At 48.7% G+C, this 18,072-nt stretch overlaps 1 protein-coding gene across 1 annotated transcript in view; it reads left to right on the forward strand.

Moving 5' to 3' along the window:
* The first annotated feature begins 6,224 nt into the window (after nt 1-6,224).
* The window catches only part of TPST2 (tyrosylprotein sulfotransferase 2), a 129,770-nt gene continuing 117,922 nt past the window's right edge, over nt 6,225-18,072 (forward strand). Inside the window, exon 1 of the mRNA XM_063913184.1 lies at nt 6,225-6,463. The gene's annotated coding sequence lies outside the window, so the exon portion shown is untranslated. The remainder of the gene's footprint in view (nt 6,464-18,072) is intronic.

Consider the following 18,072-nt stretch of genomic DNA (forward strand, 5'->3'; position numbering starts at 1 on the left):
GGTTGTCTAACTCATCTACGCGGTCTTGAAGCTGTTGGAGGCCAGACGCTTGTCTAATGACTGTATCTCTGAGGGCGTTGTGTGCCGCAGCTGTGTCTGAGGAGAAACCTTCCAGACTGGTTAGGCGAGATCCGATGTGAGATATCTCGGATTGAACAGCAGCAATCTCCGAGCGAACTGTTTCTCTGAATCTACTCTCCAATTGCTCAAAGTCCTGTTTCGTAGGCAGGGCCTGAAGAAGGGACAGAATCTGTGAGAAACTTCCCGGATCCGTCGTGGCATGCAGGTCTACCATATTGGCCCCCACTTGAGAGGCAGAGTCGGAGACAGGCGAAAGACGGGGGGTTGAAGGCAAAGAAATATCTTCCGTGTAAGCGGAGCCCTGGGGAAGGAGAAATTGCCTCATGTCGGCTGAAGTCGGAGAATCCATTGCACATGTCAGGGCGACTTTTTGCGACTTTCTCCCTCTCGCGATCCTCTCTTACCTTTCACCATGAGGCACTCTGGACATATCAGTGGAGCATCAGTAATAGCGTTGTGTGGTTAGAGCGGTGTCCCATCAGGGCCAGCACCGGCACATTCCCCCCAGAATCTCAGTGGATAGCCCGGCATCAGCGACAAAGTAAACTTGCAAAGGAAGGACAGAAGGTGTGTTCGGCCACAAGGCGGCGGCTTACCATCATGTAGGGCGGACAGTAGGTGGATAGGAGATAATTCCACGCTTTGGTGCTGCTCAAGCACTGCTGAAGTGTGTGTATTGGTGATGAAAGGAGCTGTGTGTGGTATTGGTGATGAAAGGAGCAGGGGTGGTAGTATTGCACAGCTCCAATACAGCAGCCAGCCAGGATGGTGTATGTAGGTGTGGAAGCAACACGTCGACAAGCTGTACCTTGAGTTTAGCATAGGGATGCCAGTAGAGAGGCAGGGGCAATGGGCCAGGGAGCAGGGAGCGCCAGCTACCAATCCCCCAGAGACTTCGGCAGCTCAGCCTCCTCGCTGCCGTGGAGCAGGACAAGTATGGCGCCAACCACAAGATGGCCTCCGTCAATCAGTGTTCAGTGCGCCCCTCACGGGTTCCCCAGCCTCTGGCTGTCAGCCGCATCCAGGAGTCGGCTGAACGAGGGTGCAGGGGATGGGGCCCGGGACCCAAGTGTAGGAAAAAGCTGCAGTGCAGACTGAGCAGGGTTCGGGGATCGAGCGGCGCCAACCGCAAGATGGCCACCGCCCGGCGGTAAGAAGCGCTCTGACCTTGTTTTCCCGCGGGTCTTCCAGCCTCCGATTGTCTGCAGGGTGATGGGGTCAGCGGGGCGAGGTCCCAGCTGTGGAAAGCGGGATCCAGGTGGTTGAATGATCAAGTCGGGCCCGTCCGTGAACGTCCGCGTCAGCCTCCGCAACAAATCGAGGCCCCGGATTCTGTGCAGTAGGTAGGCCGCAATCCGCAGGGGGCAAAGCAGGCCCCCCCAGGGGACAAAGATTCTGCTAGTTAATTAATAGGGGTGGGAGCAGAGAATGGGAGATAGAATAAGCAGGAGCTCTGAGGAAGCACGTCTTCCCTCGATGCCGGCCCAGCCACGCCCCCAGGAGTTCAGTTTTTGTTAACCTGGACTGCATTGGACTATGCAGTAGCAGGCAAAAGAGACGACAACTGATAGTAGCCACATACACCACATTCTCACAACAGGAGAAAGTGTCAGCGGCTAATGCCATACCAACCCAAAGAAGCTAAGTACGTCAGGGTGGGTGCCCTGTGGAGCCAGTGTACCTCGCAGAAAGAGATTTAACAACGGTAAGTTCTTATCATAAATCTCGTTTTCTGCTGCGCGGTACACTGGGCTCCACAGGGAATGACATTGGGGATGTCCTAAAGCAGTTCCTTATGGGAGGCGGCACACTGTAGCGGGCACAAAAACACGGCGTCCAAAGGAAGCATCCTGGGGGGTGGAAATATCAAAGGCATAAAACCTTATGAACGTGTTCACTGGGGACCACGTAGCCGCCTTGCACCATTGTTCAAGGGTCGCACCACGGCGGGCCGCCCAAGAAGGTCCAACAGACCGAGTAGAATGGGCCGTAATGTGAGCAGGAGCTGACAGACCAGCCCTTACATAAGCATGTGCAATCACCATTCTAATCCATCTGGCCAAAGTCTGCTTGTGAGCAGGCCAGCCCCGTTTGTGTAACCCAAACAGAATAAAGAGAGAATCAGATTTCCTAACAGAAGCAGTTCTCTTCAGATAGATACGGAGAGCCCGTACCACAAGACCGCTCTTTGGGAGACAGATCAGGAGAGACAAAGGCCGGTACCACAATCTCCTGATTAAGGTGGAACGAAGAAACCACCTTAGGCAAATAACCGGGACGAGTCCTAAGAACGGTGAAATATCAGATATGGGGAACTACAAGACAAGGCACCCAAATCCGACACTCTTCTAGCTGAAGCAATAGCCAGCAGAAACACCACCTTAAGGGAAAGCCACTTAAGATCAGCTGAACCAAGAGGTTTAAACGGAGACTCTTGTAACGCCTCCAAAACCACCGACAAGTCCCAAGGAGCCATAGGCGGGACATAGGGAGGTTGGATACGCAACACACCCTGAGTGAAGGTATGCACATCAAGTAAGGTCGCAATCTTTCTCTGAACCCACACCAACAAGGCAGATATTTGAACCTTGAGGGAGGCCAGACGCAGGCCTAAGTCCAGGCCCTGCTGAAGAAAGGCCAACAACTTGGCTGTTCTAAACTTGGAAGCGTCATGATTGTTAGATGCGCACCAAACAAAGTAAGAATGCCAGACCCTATAGTAAATCCGAGCAGAAGCAAGTTTCCGGGCCCGCAACATACTTTGAATGACCGCCTCAGAAAACCCTTTAGCCCTCAAGACGGAAGCTTCAAGAGCCACGCCGTCAAAGACAGCCGGGCTAGGTCCTGGTAGACACAGGGGCCCTGAACGAGGAGGTCTGGGCATTGTGGAAGTAGAATTGGACACGGACGATAGGCCCTGCAGGTCTGAGAACCAGTGCCGTCTGGGCCATGCCGGAGCTATGAGAAGCAGAATTCCTCTATCTTGCTTGAACTTCTGAATTACCCTGGGCAGGAGTGACACCGGAGGGAACACATACGGCAGCCGAAACCTCCACGGCACCGCAAGCGCATCCACGAATGCTGCTTGAGGATCCCTTGTCCTTGCTCCGAAGACTGGAACCTTGTGATTGTGTCGAGACGCCATCAGATCTACGTCTGGAAGGCCCCACTTTTTCACTAGGAGTTGAAACACTTCTGGATGGAGGCCCCACTTGCCGGCGTGTACGTCCTGACGACTGAGAAAGTCCGCTTCCCAATTCAGGACTCCCGGAATGAATATTGCCGATATGGCCGGTAGATGGCGTTCCGCCCAATGTAGAATCCGTGAGACTTCTTTCTTTGCTAAACGGCTTCGAGTGCCGCCTTGATGATTTATGTAAGCCACTGTGGTGGCGTTGTCCGACTGTACTTGAACAGGATGGTTCTGAATTAAATGCTGGGCCAGGTTCAACGCATTGAAGACCGACCCGCAATTCCAGAATGTTGATCGAGAGGAGAGATTCCTCCTTGGTCCACCGACCCTGAATGGAGTGTTGCTCCAGCACCGCTCCCCAACCTCTTAGACTGGCATCTGTCGTCAACAGGACCCAGTCGGATATCCAGAAGGTACGGCCCCTGCACAATCGTTGGTCCTGGAGCCACCAGTGCAGTGACAGACGGACCGCCGGAGTCAATGAGATCATGTGAGACCTGATCCGGTGAGGCAGGCCATCCCACTTGGCTAGAATCAGCCTCTGGAGGGGGCGAGAATGGAATTGAGCATACTCCACCATGTCGAGTGGTGATACCATAAGGCCCAGCACCTGCATCGCCGAATGTATCGACACTTGCGGACGAGAAAGGAAGCAACAAATCCTGTCCTGAAGCTTCAGGACTTTCTCCTGAGACAAGAACAACTGCTGGTTGTGTCCAATAGCGCTCCCAGGTGCACCATGCTCTGAGCAGGGACCAGGGAGGATTTCTTCCAGTTGATGAGCCACCCGTGGGCTTGTAGAAACTGGACAGTCATATCCAGATGACGTAGGAGAAGTTCTGGGGAATTTGCCAGGATTAACAAGTCGTTCAGATACGGTATCCTGACCCCTTGACGGCGGAGTACCACCGTCATCACCGCCATAACTTTGGTGAAGACTCGCGGAGCCGTAGTTAAACCAAAAGGTAACGCCCGAAACTGGTAATGGAGGTTGCCAATCGCAAACCTCAGGTATTGCTGATAGGACACTGCTATAGGAATATGCAGGCAAGCATCCTGTATGTCCAGGGAGACCATGTAGTCCCCAGGTTCCAAGGCCAGAACTATAGAGCGAAGGGTTTCCATACGGAACTTGGAAACTTTCACAAACCTGTTCAATGCCTTGAGGTTGAGAATGGGCCGGGAGGACCCATTGGGTTTCGGGACCAGAAACAATGGAGTATAGTACCCCCGGCCCCTCTGAGCAAGAGGCACCTGTACTACGACTCCTGTATCCAGAAGGGTCTGTACCACCGAATGTAGAGTGTTTGCCTTTGTCTGGTCCAACTGTCTGTCCGGCAAAATCGATGAGGCGGTCAGTTTTCGAAGGCTATGGCGTAATCTCGAGTGACGACTTCCCGTACCCAGGCATCTGAAGTGGTCTTCAACCATTCCTGGGTATACCCTAGAAGCCGGCCCCCCACCCTGGGATCCCCCAGGGGGAGGCCCGCCCCGTCATGCGGCAGGCTTATCGGTCTTGGAAGCTGGCTGACGGGCAGCCCAGGCTCTTTTGGGCTTCGGCTTACCAGGTTTGGAAGTGCGGGCCTGCTTGTTGTAGCATTCCCAGGAACAGTGTAACTGACAGAAATGGCGCCCAAACACTGACAGGGAGTGAGGGAGAGACAGATATGCAGCTCCAGGGCGGGAACATTTGCTGGAAATGGCACTCTGGGGCTGGGGGAGGGGCTCCAGGTCTAAGCCTTATCCCCTCTGCTGGCAAAACCACCAGGTACTGCGGGCTACACACAAAAAGGTTTTAAGATAAAAACTGACCTGCACCCATGCCCTGGTGATCTAGTGGGATCACCTGTACTGCCACAGTGTCCACCGCCAGCGCGTGGCCCGCATCCCACCGACCGGAGAGCCCCCGTCGTGTGTGCCTGAAGAAAACCGGAGCCTCCTGCTGTAGTTACCCGGCAACCAGGGCTCGGGAGTGTACAGCGCCGCTGGGGAGAGATGGAGCTGCAGCAGTGAATGTCACTAGACATGTACACACTGCTACAGCCCTTGAAGTTTTCACTTTTCTTCTCAAAAAAGCTCTTCTTAGGGCTGCCCAGAGCAGCCCCTCTGTTATGTGCCTGCTATCTGCGGCACCAACTACAAAACTGAGCTCCTGTGCAGGGAGGCGGGGTTATAGAGGAGGCGGTGCTATGCATTCTGGGAACAGTCAAAGCTTTTGAGCCTGTTGGTGCCTCGGATCAAGATCCTACTCTACACCCCTCTGTCTTTCCTTGTGGAGCCCAGTGTACCCCGCAGCAGAAAACGCAGGCGTGCCAGATAAAAATGCAGGAGTGGCTGGGAAAACTTAGGCATGGCTGGCAAAACGCAGGGCGTGTTCGTGACGTCAAAACAGGAACTAAACAGTCTGAAGTGTTCGCAAGCTAGGAGTAGCAGGGGAGGCAGATATAACATGTGCAGAGAGAGTTAGATTTGGGTGGGGTGTGTTCAATCTGCAATCTAATTTGCAGTGTAAAAATAAAGCAGCCAGTATTTACCCTGCACAGAAATAAAATAACCCACCCAAATCTAACTCTTTCTGCACGTTATATCTGCCTCCCCTGCAGTGCATATGGTTTTGCCCAATTGCTATCAAAAATCCTGCTGCGATCAACTTGGAATTACCCCCATAGGGCACACCTATATACCTGTATGATCACCTGCGTCAGTCAGCAACAATGTTCTTATAAATAAAGTCGTTTTCCTCTAGGGTACAACTGCCTGCCCCATACTGTTTCTATTTTTTTGGTATCTTTAACATAGGTATGAGAGCCCCACTGTGAAAAAACACACACACACACAGAGTTCCTCCTAGTCAGCCATAGCCGGGGATCAGGGTGGCCGCCCGGTAACAGCTCAGCGGTGAGGAGGCCTCTCTGCCATCGCACAACGCACGCAGAGCAGCATCTAGACTAGAGCAATCACCATTACTGTTGCTGCGGCCGGCGGCGACCACGCGCAGTGGGCGGGGCTAACCGGAGTGCGCGGCCCCGCTCTTGCGTGGGCGGGGATCTTGTGTGACTGTGTCGGTGTGTGTGTGGAGGAGTAATCGCGTGCGTGGGTGCGCGCGGCCGTGCTCGCGGGGGGAATTGCTGTTGCTGAGCGAGAGATTCCCCGTGGACCTCCAACCACAGGGAGAGGAGAGTGCGGGAGGTGAGTACCGGGGATGGGACGGACCCAGTGGGAGAGAGATGGGTTGGCGGAGGTGAGAGGATCAGCAGGGGGCTCGGTGTGGCGCCTCAAGTTGGAGTGAGGGGAGGGGGCATTTCTGGGGTACGGTAGAGTCAGCTATGTGATCCCGGGCGTCCCCATACGTTGCCCGGCTACCATGCCCCTCTGTGGCCGCGGCTCTTTTCAGCACATTAGCATTCAATGTATAGAAGAAGCGTGCCCATCCTGTGCATGCCAGCCGCCCCAATAGCCTGCTGCCTCTGCTGCTGCAGCGTTGTTGTGGTGGTAGTGCTACAGTGCTCGCCCTGTGCTAGTCACATAGTGAGTGTGTGGGGTAACATCAGCACAGTATCCCGCTAGATGACTGTTCTGCCCTCACACTCACATGCAGTATACTCATGACTCTGACTCATAAGTTACTGGTGAAAGTTAGTGGTCCTCTCAGTTCCCCCTGTATACCTGCAGTAGATGTAATGCAGGTTACACACTTGTTTTGTAGATGTGAGTGCTGCATTTAGTGTGTGTAGAGGAGTGTGCCCAGGTGAGCCCCCTCCCCTGCTAGAGGTAATGTCTGTCACACTGACACTTGTTCTCTGCAGCTTGTGAAACTTTCCGCAGCATCAGGGAGGGAGTTTCAGTAATTCATGTTCTGGAAAGTACAGTATGGTGCAGCTTCTTCTTCTGGTACTTCCTAGTTGTGTCAGTGTAAATGAGTGAAGGAAAAAGGTGTGGAATTGCAAAATAAAATATATACTTAATAAGGCTATATAACACTGGTTTATCCCTACCAGTGTTATATAACCTTATTTCATCTTTTACTACCGCAGTTCCACACAGTTTTCTTCTTTTCCTGTGCTTAGGTTGGATTTTCTCCAATATTTGGAGCTAGCTGCTGTGTCCCTATTTTATTATTATGTTTTTTGCACATGGGTGTTTATTAGTTTTTTTTAAATTATATATTTACAAATATTTCTATTAGTAGATTAGTAGTGAGGAAACTTTAATTTTTAAGAAAAAAAAATGGTAGAGAAAGACATGGCAAAATCATATTAGTTTTTGCATGAATTTTGTTCAAGCTAAAATGTCATTGTCATCCTTTACCCTCTGTTCCACACTCTGTTTACCCCATCTGTGTCCACCCTGTCTCTATGCCCCTCCCCTTTAGAATGTAAGCTCTCACGAGCAGGGCCCTCCTCTCTCTTGTCCTTTTCTTACTTTAATACTCTTTGACTGCACAAAATCCCGCGGTTTTCTGCCACCTGATACTTATTTCAGTGTCATCTGCTGATGTAGCTATGTCCTGTACTTGTCCTATGTAGTCTTCAACTGTAAGTCGCTGTTTTCCTGTTTTGATTATTTATGTACTCTGTAACTAGGCGATGCAGAACCCTTGTGGCGCCACATAAAGGATAATAAGAGTCTAATTTCAGAAGCAGTGTATGGATAATCAGTATTTATAAAATTTCTTGGCATAAATATTTTGTACTCTGTCTTCATATATTCTTTTGCCCAATGTACATGTATAGAAAGGTTGTATAAGTTGGTATCTAATGATTGACTGCTAATTTGCACCAATGCCCCAGGTGTAATGGGCCCTACACACATGCCGATATCACTGCACGATATGAACGATCTCGTTCATTAATGAACGAGATAACGTTCATATCGTGCAGTGTGGAGGCACCAGCGATGAACGATGCGCGGCCCCGCGCTCGTTCATCGCTGGGGCCATGTCGGCTGTGCATGCAGGCCAATATGGACGAGATCGTCCATATTTGCCTACAAGTCTACAGAGCCGGGTGACGGGGGGAGTGAAGTAACTTCACTACCCCCGTCACTGCCCCCCCGCCGCCGGGTCGCCCGTATCGGCGGTTGGGCAGCTCAGCGGCACATCACCGAGTGTGTAGGGCCTATAAGAGCTGTTTCAAACTAGCCGGTTTTCACCGGCCGGCAAAAAGCTGATCGTCTTTTTGCCTTGCAGTGTTTTCAGTGATACGTGAAAACACATTGCTCCTTTCACACGGCACGGCTCCGGCTGCCGGGTTGCAGCCGGAACTATCCACTGAGAGGTCCAGCTGCCGTGCCGTCTTTGTAGGCAGAGAACCGTGTGTGTGAATGGGAGCTTTCACACACACCGTTTTTTTTTTGTTTTGTTTTTTAGCCGCTGCTGTTGCACATGCGCACAGCGTTCATCTCTGCTCAAAGCCGTTGTGTGTGTGAAAGACCCTGTCGGATGGAAACAGCCGTATGGGTCTGTTTATCAAGCTTTTTTCCTAAAACTACAGTTTCTGCATTCATTTCTTTATACCGGCTATGTAACAACAACCTAATGCAAAGGATTTCACAGAATTATACAAAATGTTAATTACCGCTGCAGCTCGCATCTGAGATTTATGTACCAAACCATTTTATGCCTATGGAGACATCTTGCAGGAGAGGGATCTTACAATCCCTCTCCTGTAGCCTCCATCTGGCAATGGAAAGTGACAATATCCCTGTGAATTGCAGTTAGTACATAGCCAGGGATAATCTCACCAAAAATAATTTCTGCTGCAATGTGCATTGAAAAAAAATTTCAGAGCCCTGAAATGCAGAACTGAAGCCCCTGCCCTTCCTTTGGACCCTGTTACCTGAAGCCAGGAGCTGTAAGGAGCTGATCCTGCTGTGAGTTTGCATGCTGGAGGAATTCAGTCTCACCTGCCTCCCTAGAGATCACTGTGGCAGAGAATAGCCTAGACTACTTTCTGTGCTTTAAACTGACAATATGTTTTTTTTTTTTTATTGAATTACCTGAAGCCAAGAGCCAAAGTACCTGGGGGGAGTAACGTGATACCAAAACTCTAGACTGTATCTGCCATCCATCACTGTTAAACGTGCTTAAACTTCTAAATTTTAGGTCTGTGGTCCATAATATACACCTATCTGTATTGTACAGTGCTGGTTGACTTCGTGAGTCTCCATGCATCTTAGCATTGTGGGTGGAATTAAATTGCCCCATTTCCTGTCTTAAGTGACTGGACATGGGGGGTGGGGGGGGTGGCTATAATCAAATGTTGTTTTTATTTTTTATCGCGTCCAGACAGCCTGGTTTTAGCTGTGTAAAATGGCTAAACCTAACCAAAGTGCTGGGCGCATTGTGAAAAGTGCCACATGGGTCACTTTTTTTTTCTAGTTTCAGCTCGCCACCTCCGGAGGGTGTGAGCTGAAATGCAGACACTAGTAGCTGTTTGCGCCTGAATGAAGCAACAATTGAATTGCTCAGTCGGCGCCTGGTACTGACAGCTGCTGCATACAACAACTGAGTTCTGCCCTAGGAATAGGAATTCAGACTACCATATTATGTTTTTTTTGTGAACACATGGGGGCATTTCCAATTATCCCCAGTCTAATTGTCGTCTCTGACTGATTCAGTTAGTTGCAGGAACCTGCACACTATGCTCCAAGGATACATTTAACACACAGGTAAACTGTTCGATTGGACACTGTAACAGTGGGTTACTGCAAGTTACTAGAAGTTGCCTTACACCAGGAAGGGTGTAGTGTCACTTGTTGGCATATATAATGTCCACAGTCATCAGGTTGACTTGCAGCCTGTCGGACAGCGACCATGTAAAGATTTGTTATGTCTAGCTTTGGGGAAATGGGAAGGGAGAGAGACCTGAGCACTGGTATAAGACCCCTATTTATAGTAATCAGAAAACTTGGTGGATTGGCTCCATGGATATAATATATCGGCATAATATCATCCAATCAGTCCATGGCGGTGCTCCTATGAGAGTATAATAGAGTCAACAGATGCAAGAAGGAGAAAAAGGTACTCTCTTGCTTGGGGCACTAATCCACCACAATCTGAGGTATAATACAAGCTAAAACTTTACTTTTAAAACTTCATAAATAGTAAATTAGTAAATGACTATGATCATTTATCTGTTGCTGCAACATATCATGTGATTGTCCATATCCGTATTTGCAGCACAACTTATGATGTCTCATGTCTAATCGTACTATCCAACAATTGTTTGACATAAACTACTCAGCAAATATTTATTGTTTGTTTAATTGTTCTGCTAGGGGTATAAACATCTTTTCCCATTCAGGAATTATTTTATAAATACTACATTAGCCTTGACTCACCAAGTGGCTTAATACTGACTCACTTCCGAGAATTAACCAAAGATAGTATTAGCCTTGACCTATTACTTTGTTCCTAATATTGTCAGATTGTTTGAACCTACAGTACATGATTTCATTTGTGTAAACTTGGAGCACAAATTTGGTTCATTATATTGGCTACTGGCTGTGCTATCTGAGAGCACGAATCTGGTCTCTTGTATTAATTATTGGATACAGTAGGCAAGAGTATCAATTTTTTCATGCATGTATTTCTATGTTGTTCGTCCTGTAACGTTTCATATTTTATACATTTATTATTAAAAGAAGTTTTATACCTCAGATTGTGGTAGATTAGTGCCCCAAGCAATTTTATATTTTTCTCTTTTATTGTACCTACAGTATTTGTTATGTCAACAAACCGTTCCTTGTGGTCTAATGGTCTTTTGGCTTCTTCTGTGGCAGCGGTGACTCCACCTTCCTTTTCTGGGTCCCAGCGGTGCTGTGACAGTGAGTTCTGGCGCAGACCTGTGAAGCTGCAGCGTTTCGGGGGAGTATTGCTCCCCCTAGTGCCTAATTCTATATATCCAACATTTCAGATGCTGACATTGTGAACCTGTCTGCAGTTTGAGGATGTCGATCTGGTGCCTGACGACAGTTTATACCAAGATGTCGACATTCTTATCTTGATATGAATGCTTACATGGTCACTGTCGACCCGCTAACTGGATACCACTGGGAAATACCCAGAGTTTTCTCCATGCAGTTAAACTTGTGCCTAATTGAATATATCCAATGTTTTCCCCATTTGGACAAGAGAGAAAACTAGTGGCTGCAACCAGAAAATATAATCTATTTCTCATGTTACGTTAGAGAGATCATCTGAGGTGTTATGGATCCAAGGCAAATCTAGCTCACTTGGGAAGCTATTTATCAAGGTTTTATTCTCCATAAAATTATGTAGAAACTGCAATTTCTACATAATTTTATGAATCGTTGCTATGTGCTAAGAGCCTCATGCAGGAGATTTCACAGAAGTCTCCTGTAGAAGGCTAATTAGCACTGCAGACCTCAGTTCCCATTATTATTAATGGGGACTACAGTCTGACCCCTGTGTACCAATTTCAAATGGCAAAAACCGCTTTATGCCTATAGAGACATTCTTGCAGGAGAGGGATCTGACAGACCCTCTCCTGCAGCCTCCGTCCAACTCCAGAATCTGACACTGCACATGCTTCTGAGGAGTAGTCTAAAGATATGAGACTCCTCTAATGTGGCAGTGACTGTAACTTGCTGGCTTTGTCCCTGTTGGTTAACAGTAAGTGCGTAGGGAAGCAGTTTAATTAAACATGAAAAAGTCTGTTGTGATATGGACTGCTAATAAACGGGGCACTGCAGTGATAATTAATACATATGCCTCTATAACAGTGGTTCCCACACACATTCATCAAGATACCCCAACAGTCCAGGTTTTAAGAATTAAGTCACCTGACGCTAATCATGGATATCCATAAAACTTGGGCTGCCTTGAGGACCACTTTTGGGATCCACTGCCCTAGGACATTGAGAGAAGGGTTATAAGTAGTGATGAGCGGGTTCGGTTCCTCGGAAACAGAACCCCCCCGAACTTCACCCATTTTACACGGGTCCGAGGCATACTCGGATTCTCCCGTATGGCTCGGTTAACCCGAGCGTGCCCGAACGTCATCATCCCGCGGTTGGATTCTCGTGAGATTCGGATTCTATATAAGCAGCCGCGCGTCGCCGCCATTTTCACTCGTGTATTGGAAATGTTAGGGAGAGGACGTGGCTGGCGTCCTCTCCGTTTATTAATGTTGCTGCAAATATTTGTGCTTATTGCTTAATTGTGGGGACTGGGGAGCAGCTATATAATATAGGAGGAGTACAGTGCAGAGTTTTGCTGATCAGTGACCACCAGTTTTATCCGTTCTCTGCCTGAAAAACGCTCCATATCTGTGCTCAGTGTGCTGCATATATCTGTGCTCACACTGCTTTATTGTGGGGACTGGGGACCAGCAGTATTATATAGGAGGAGTACAGTGCAGAGTTTTGCTGACAGTGACCACCAGTATATATAGCAGTACGGTACGGAAGGCCACTGCTCTACCTACCTCTGTGTCGTCAAGTATACTATCCATCTAGATTCTATACCTGTGGTGCATTTTAGTTTTGCAGTTTGCTGACAGTGACCACCAGTATATATAGCAGTACAGTACGGAAGGCCACTGCTCTACCTACTTCTGTGTCGTCAAGTATACTATCCATCTAGATTCTATACCTGTGGTGCATTTTAGTTTTGCAGTTTGCTGACGGTGACCACCAGTATATGTAGCAGTACGGTACGGAAGGCCACTGCTCTACCTACCTCTGTGTCGTCAAGTATACTATCCATCCAGATTCTATACCTGTGGTGCATTTCAGTTGTGCGCAGTATATATAGTAGTAGGCCATTGCTATTGATACTGGCATATAATTCCACACATTAAATAATGGAGAACAAAAATGTGGAGGTTAAAATAGGGAAAGATCAAGATCCACTTCCACCTCGTGCTGAAGCTGCTGCCACTAGTCATGGCCGAGACGATGAAATGCCATCAACATCGTCTGCCAAGGCCGATGCCCAATGTCATAGTAGAGAGCATGTAAAATCCAAAAAACAAAAGTTCAGTAAAATGACCCAAAAATCAAAATTGAAAGCGTCTGATGAGAAGCGTAAACTTGCCAATATGCCATTTACGACACAGAGTGGCAAGGAACGGCTGAGGCCCTGGCCTATGTTCATGGCTAGTGGTTCAGATTCACATGAGGATGGAAGCACTCATCCTCTCGCTAGAAAAATGAAAAGACTTAAGCTGGCAAAAGCACAGCAAAATACTGTGCGTTCTTCTAAATCACAAATCCCCAAGGAGAGTCCAATTGTGTCGGTTGCGATGCCTGACCTTCCCAACAATGGACGGGAAGAGCTTGCGCCTTCCACCATTTGCACGCCCCCTGCAAGTGCTGGAAGGAGCACCCGCAGTCCAGTTCCTGATAGTCAAATTGAAGATGTCACTGTTGAAGTACACCAGGATGAGGATATGGGTGTTGCTGGCGCTGGGGAGGAAATTGACAAGGAGAATTCTGATGGTGGGGTGGTTTGTTTAAGTCAGGCACCCGGGGAGACGCCTGTTGTCCGTGGGACGAATATGGCCATTGACATGCCTGGTCAAAATACAAAAAAAATCACCTCTTCGGTGTGAAATTATTTCAACACAAATGCGGACAACAGGTGTCAAGCCGTGTGTTGCCTTTGTCAAGCTGTAATAAGTAGGGGTAAGGACGTTAACCACCTAGGAACATCCTCCCTTATACGTCACCTGGACCGCATTCATCAGAAGTCAGTGACAAGTTCAAAAACTTTGGATGACAGCGGAAGCAGTCCACTGACCACTAAATCCCTTCCTCTTGTAACCAAGCTCCTGCAAACCACACCACCAACTCCCTCAGTGTCAATTTCCACCTAACACAGGAAAGCCAATAGTCCTGCAGGCCATGTCACTGGCAAGTCTGACGAGTCCTCTCCTGCCTGGGATTCCTCCGATGCATCCTTGAGTGTAACGCCTACTGCTGCTGGCGCTGCTGTTGTTGCTGATGGGAGTCGATCGTCATCCCAGAGGGGAAGTCGGAAGACCACTTGTACTACTTCCAGTAAGCAATTGATTGTCCAACAGTCCTTTGCGAGGAAGATGAAATATCACAGCAGTCATCCTGCTGCAAAGCAGATAACTCAGGTCTTGTCAGCCTGGGTGGTGAGAAACGTGTGTCCGGTATCCACCGTTAATTCACAGGCAACTAGAGACTTGATTGAGGTACTGTGTCCCCGGTACCAAATACCATCTAGGTTCCATTTCTCTAGGCAGGCGATACCGAAAATGTACACAGACGTCAGAAAAAGAGTCACCAGTGTCCTAAAAAATGCAGTTGTACCCAATGTCCACTTAACCACGGACAAGTGGAGCAGGGCAGACTCAGGACTATATGACTGTGACAGCCCACTGGGTAGATGTATTGCCTCCCGCAGCAAGAACAGCAGCGGCGGCACCAGTAGCAGCATCTCGCAAACGCCAACTCGTTCCTAGGCAGGCTACGCTTTGTATCACCGCTTTCCATAAGAGGCACACAGCTGACAACCTCTTACGGAAACTGAGGAACATCATCGCAGAATGGCTTACCCCAATTGGACTCTCCTGGGGATTTGTGACATCGGACAACGCCACCAATATTGTGCGTGCATTACATGTGGGCAAATTTCAGCACGTCCCATGTTTTGCACATACATTGAATTTGGTGGTGCAGAATTATTTAAAAAACGACAGGGGCGTGCAAGAGATGCTGTCGGTGGCCCGAAGAATTGCGGGCCACTTTCGGCATTCAGCCACCGCGTGCCGAAGACTGGAGCACCAGCAAACAGTCCTGAACCTGCCCTGCCATCATCTGAAGCAAGAGGTGGTAACGAGGTGGAATTCAACCCTCTATATGCTTCAGAGGATGGAGGAGCAGCAAAAGGCCATTCAAGCCTATACATCTGCCCACGATATAGGCAAAGGAGGGGGAATGCACCTGACTCAAGCGCAGTGGAGAATGATTTCAACGTTGTGCAAGGTTCTGCAACCCTTTGAACTTGCCACACGTGAAGTCAGTTCAGACACTGCCAGCCTGAGTCGGGTCATTCCCCTCATCAGGCTTTTGCAGAAGAAGCTGGAGACATTGAAGGAGGAGCTAAAACAGAGCAATTCCGCTAGGCATGTGGGACTTGTGGATGGAGCCCTTAATTCGCTTAACCAGGATTCACGGGTGGTCAATCTGTTGAAATCAGAGCACTACATTTTGGCCACCGTGCTCGATCCTAGATTTAAAACCTACGTTGTATCTCTCTTTCCAGCAGACACAAGTCTGCAGAGGTTCAAAGACCTGCTGGTGAGAAAATTGTCAAGACAAGCGGAACGTGACCCGTCAACAGCTCCTCCTTCACATTCTCCCGCAACTGGGGGAGCGAGGAAAAGGCTAAGAATTCCGAGCCCACCCGCTGGCGGTGATGCAGAGCAGTCTGGAGCGAGTGCTGACATCTGGTCCGGACTGAAGGACCTGCCAACGATTACTGACATGTCGTCTACTGTCACTGCATATGATTCTGTCACCATTGAAAGAATGGTGGAGGATTATATGAGTGACCGCATCCAAGTAGGCACGTCAGACAGTCCGTACGTATACTGGCAGGAAAAAGAGGCAATTTGGAGGCCCTTGCACAAACTGGCTTTATTCTACCTAAGTTGCCCTCCCTCCAGTGTGTACTCCGAAAGAGTGTTTAGTGCAGCCGCTCACCTTGTCAGCAATCGGCGTACTAGATTACTTCCAGAAAATGTGGAGAAGATGATGTTCATCAAAATGAATTATAATCAATTCCTCCGTGGAGACATTCACCAGCAATTGCCTCCAGAAAGTACACAGGGATCTGAGATGGTGGATTCCAGTGGGGACGAATTAATAATCTGTGAGGAGGGGGATGTACACCGTGAAAGGGGTGAGGAATCGGAGGATGATGATGAGGTGGACATCTTGCGTCTGTAGAGCCAGTTTGTGCAAGGAGAGATTGATTGCTTCTTTTTTGGTGGGGGCCCAAACCAACCAGTCATTTCAGTCACAGTCGTGTGGCAGACCCTGTCGCTGAAATGATGGGTTCGTTAAAGTGTGCATGTCCTGTTTATACAACATAAGGGTGGGTGGGAGGGCCCAAGGACAATTCCATCTTGCACCTCTTTTTTCTTTGCGTCATGTGCTGTTTGGGGACTATTTTTTTGAAGTGCCATCCTGTCTGACACTGCAGTGCCACTCCTAGATGGGCCAGGTGTTTGTGTCGGCCACTTGTGTCGCTTAGCTTAGCCATCCAGCCACCTCGGTGCAAATTTTAGGACTAAAAATAATATTGTGAGGTGTTCAGAATAGACTGAAAATGAGTGTAAATTATGGTTATTGAGGTTAATAATACTATGGGATCAAAATGACCCCCAAATTCTATGATTTAAGCTGTTTTTGAGGGTTTTTTGTAAATAAACACCCGAATCCAAAACACACCCGAATCCGACAAAAAATTTTTAGGGAGGTTTTGGCAAAACGCGTCCAAATCGAAAACACGGCCGCGGAACCGAATCCAAAACACAAAAGCCGAAAAATTTTCGGTGCACATCTCTAGTTATAAGCTCTGTGAGTGCTGGAGTCAGGCGGACAGATACGTTATCAGTGTGGCTTAAGTAGACCGTTTCCCTTGACAACCAGGGGAAGCTGTAAAAGAGCTTGCCCGATCTGGCAGCAATAGTAGGTAGTAATACTTGTAAATGGTGACATCATGACTTTCATTTGTCCTGACAATAGTGAATGTCTATTTATTACAATAACTTAACGTGAATGTACAAATGGAAAGTTTAAATGCAATTTACGCCAATGATTATAAATGCACAATTGTTCTGCAGATTACCTGAACTATGATCTTTCCTCCCCTCCATCTGTCTAGTGCAGGGGTGGGCAATTATTTGAGCTGAGGGGCCACTTGACATTTCCTGTCAGTATCCGAGGGCCACATACAAAATAGCAGCTCGCCCCACTTGCCAAAAATATAGAGACGTGGCTTCATGTGGAAGGGGTGTGGGCAAAAAATAATACAGATTCATATTAGGCTGCACAATAGTCTCCATTATTCAAATTGCGCCACTTACACACATTACACCAGGTAGAGCCCCTTTTACACACATTACGGCAGGTAGAGAGACTTTTTACACATTAACATTTTATTTGGGATAATTATTGTGCAGCAAGCAAATTATCCAGTGTCTTATGGCCCCTGGGGAAAGGTGTGACACGGTGACAGAACACGGTGGGGGTGACACAGTGACAGAACACGGTGGGGGTGACACGGTGACAGAACACGTTGGGGGTGACAGAACACGGGGGGTGTGACACAGTGACAGAACACGGTGGGGGTGACACGGTGACAGAACATGGGGGGGTGACACAGTGACAGAACATGGGGAGGGGGGGTGACAGTGACAGAACACGGGTGTGTGACACGGTGACAGAACACGGTGGGGGTGACACGGTGACAGAACACGGGGAGGGGGGTGACAGTGACAGAACACGGGTGTGTGACACAGTGACAGAAAACGGTGGGGGTGACACAGTGACAGAACACGGGGAGGGGGGGTGACAGAACACGGATGTGTGACACGGTGACAGAACACGGGGGGTGTGACACAGTGAAAGAACACGGGGAGGGAGGGGTGACAGTGACAGAACATGGTGGGGGTGACACGGTGACAGGACACGGGGAGGGGGGGTGACAGTGACAGAACACGGGTGTGTGACACGGTGACAGAACACGGTGGGGATGACACGGTGAAAGAACACGGGGAGGGGGGGGGTGACAGTGA

This window comes from Pseudophryne corroboree, chromosome 1 (assembly GCF_028390025.1).
Source record: "Pseudophryne corroboree isolate aPseCor3 chromosome 1, aPseCor3.hap2, whole genome shotgun sequence".
NCBI classification, from domain to species: domain Eukaryota; kingdom Metazoa; phylum Chordata; class Amphibia; order Anura; family Myobatrachidae; genus Pseudophryne; species Pseudophryne corroboree.